This window comes from Mesocricetus auratus, unplaced genomic scaffold, assembly GCF_017639785.1.
Source record: "Mesocricetus auratus isolate SY011 unplaced genomic scaffold, BCM_Maur_2.0 Super-Scaffold_100020, whole genome shotgun sequence".
NCBI lineage: Eukaryota > Metazoa > Chordata > Mammalia > Rodentia > Cricetidae > Mesocricetus > Mesocricetus auratus.
Window position 1 is genome coordinate 22,195,124 of NW_024429201.1, and position 3,788 is coordinate 22,198,911.

A 3,788-nucleotide genomic window follows, 5' to 3' on the forward strand; every position below is an offset into this window, starting at 1 on the left:
GACTCCCTTTCAAGTGTGTGTTTCAGCTACGGGTAGGGGTGGTGGGGCCATTGGTTTCTTCAGAACTGACTTCCTTTTATTTCCAGTTACTGCTGTTATTGCTGTTAGAGGTGGAAAGGCATACAGAAGCCATTAAGACAGCCCAGATTCTAGAGACTTTTTTTTAAACTTGAAATGGCCATAATCTCCATCTCTAAGAGATTGGTTAATGGTTGTGGTGGAAGAATACGTAAATTATTTGGCTTTTAGTTAAATGTTTTAAGACTAACAGGTTTGTTTTCACCATAGTGTTAGGAGGCTGAATACAACAAATGCCTCACCAGAGTCCTCACAGGGTGTTGAGACTACAATGCCCTGTCGTGGGCCCTTTGATGCTCCTGGCTTGGGGTGGGGCCAGGACCTTGTCAGCTCTGACAGCCTTGCAACAGCAGTTGTGTTCAATATGAAGCTCTTGGTGTTTTGGAGAATCAATAAAATTAGAGAGTTGTGTTCCTTTGAAGCACAAAGTTAGGAAACACTCATGGAGAGACTAAATGCTGGCAAATAACATTAGAATTCACCCTGGAGTGATTAACAGCCAGCTATCCAGCAAACATTGGATTTAGTATGATCTCCCCTTGGGCTTCTGAATGACACTGACAGTGTCTGTATTTAATGTTGTCTTAGTTATGGTCTCCCTTGCTGTGATAAAACACCAAGGGAGGAAAGGGTTTTTTCTAGCTTTTAACTCTAAGGTCACATTCCATCAAAGGAAATCAAGGCAGGAACCGAAGCAGAGGCCATGGAGGAATACTGGTTACTGCCTTGCTCAGCCTGGTTTTTACTTTTCTTCCTTCCTTCCTTCCTTCCTTCCTTCCTTCCTTCCTTCCTTCCTTCCTTCCTTCTTTCCTTCCTTTCCCTTCCTGCCTTCCTTTCTTCCTCTTTTGATTTATTTATTCTTGTTTTATGTGCATTGGTGTTCTGCCTACATATATGTCTGTGTGAGGGTGTCAGATCTTGGAGTTACAGCTGTGAGCTGCCATGTGGCTGCTGGGAATTGAACCCAGGTCCTCTGGAAGAGCAGTCAGTGCTCTTAACCACTGAGCCGTCTCCAGCCCCCAGTCTGTTTTTCTTAACAGCATCCAGGACCATTAAACCTAGGAGTGGCAGTACTCGATGGTCTGGATCTTTCCACAGCCATCACTTAAGGAAAAAAATGCACTACATTAAGTTGGGCTTGGTGGTACACACCTTTAGTCTCAGCACTTGGGGAACAAGTGGATCTATGATTTCAAGACCAGCCTGGTCTACTTAGCAAGTTCAAGGATGGCCAGGGCTACATAGAGACCCTGTATCAAAAAAGTACAAGAGGGGAAAATGCACCACAGACTTTCCCACAGGCCAATCTGGTGAAGACATCTTCTCAATTGAAGTTATCTCTTCCAAAATGACTCTAGCTTGCGTCAACTTGACATAGAAGTAGCCAACACACATGTGAACCAACCATTCCAAAAACATTTGACTTTCAGCCATTTTTCCCCCCAAAAGACCACATCAATGTAGGTAGAGCAAAAGCAGGTGGGTACAACAAACATGTCAACTACTGAAGAGTGGTACTGACCACTGTGCTGTCCATCCTTGCCCCTTGTGTCTGCTAGTATCAAAAGTAGACTCCTTGTGATTTCAAGGATGAAACTGAACCAGGAAGCCCATTAAATAAGCAGATGGCAAAGATGATAAAATAGGGGAAGCTGCCAGCTGCTAACAAGACGTGAGTGGCTTGTGTTTTGTGGAAGAAACCTGACAAGAAAATATCAGCAACAGTCTAAATGGAAGCTACCTAGTCTGCTGGTTATGAAACCTCTGGTGTCACTCTTAACTTGACAAAGGGTTGGTTGGGGTGGGGGTACAATGAGGGAACAGTTCTGGCTCAGTGAGCTTGAAAACATGACATAATACAGCAAGCAGTAATAAACTCCTGCCGTTTGATGGGAGGGAAGCATCATTTCCCAGCATTCCTGCCTGAGGCAAGGCCCATAGAGATCTAGTTCACTCTGGACTCAGACCGCTCATAAAATGCCCCAAGGAGAACTGTCATGTTTTTGATGCATAGCTGGCCCCAGTTCCTTTCAGGGTACAGCATAACCTGAGAATTTGCCTTTTCTCAAGATATGGCTGGGATGTGATTGGGGGAGAGCACTACTTGCAAGCATGAGAACCTGAATTCAGATCCCAAGCACCCACAGAAAAAGCTGACCTCACCCCTATAACCCCCCAGCATTAGAGGAGTTTATGAGAGTTTGCCAGTCCACTACCCTAGCAAAAAACAAGCTTCTGGGTTAGTGAGACTTGCCAAGCAATAACACACACACACACACACACACACACACACACAGTATATATTACTTATATACCAATCAGCCTGTCCACCTGCCCAGGTTAATATACTGTATTAAAGAAAATAGAGTACAAAACGTGTTTCCTTACGACTTTTTCAGTATGTCTTAGTGTTTCTCCTTCCTCACTCCACAGATGAAGACCCCCAGCAGTTTTCCCTATTTCTCCTTTTATAGTTCCTGTGACTTACTATCTAGCCCCATCTCTAGAATTTCTATTTCTCCACACCCCCATCGGAATCCTTTTTTACTGTTTTGGTATCTGCTGTTACTCTGAGTTATACTCACATCCAAAGATTCAAAACTAATAGCCACAGATTGAGAGAACATGTGGTGTTTGTCTTTCTGGGTCTGGGTTACCTGACTCAGTATACATTTCCTAGTTCCATTGACTTATCCACATACCCCATTTTTCTTCTCAGTGTATGTGTACTACATTTTCATTACCTGTCACTTGAAGGACATTTTGGTTGTTCCATTTCCTAGCTATTGTGAATAGAGTGGGGATGAACATGACTAAGTTACCAGTGGAGCAGGGTGTTGAGTCCTTAAGACTTATGCCAGGGAGCGGGATGGCTGGGTCATATAGTAAATGTACTTTAGCTTTTTGAGTGTTCTCCACAATGACTTCTAGTCTTGTGCCAGTTTTCAATCCCACTCAGTGAATAAGGTTTCCCGTTTCCCCACACCTATTCCAGTATTTGTTATCTGTTGCTTCCTCTTAGACCTGACTGGTGTAAGATGAAATCTCAAAGTAGTGTTTGTTTCTAAGAAGCTTCTGTGAGGCAAAGGACACAGTCAACAAGAAAAAAAGGCAGTCCACAGAATGGGAAAAGATATTCACTAACCCCACATCTGACAGAGGGCTGATCTCCAAAATTTACAAAGAACTCAAGAAGCTACTCTCTAAAACACCAAAGCATCCAGCTAAAAAGTGGGGTACAGGACTAAACAGAATTCTCAATAGGGGAGTCTAAAATGGCTGAGAGACACTTGAGAAAGTGCTCAACATCCTTAGCCATCAGAGAAATGCAAATCAAGACAACTCTGAGATACCATCTTACTCCTGTTCAGAATGGCTAAAATCAAAAACACGGAAGACAATTTATGCAGGAGAGGATGTGGAGAGAAAGGAACACTCCTCCAATGCTGGTGGGAGTGCCAACTCGTACACCCACTTTGGAAATCAGTATGGAGATTCCTCATGAAAATGGGAATCAATCTACCACAAGACCCAGCAATTCCACTCTTAGGCATATATCCAAAAGATGCAAATTGGACATCTGCTCCACTATGTTCATAGCAGCATTATTTGTAATAGCCAGAACCTGGAAGCAACCTAGATGCCCCTCAACTGAAGAGTGGATAGAGAAAATATGGTACATTTACACAATGGAGTACTATTCAGCAGAA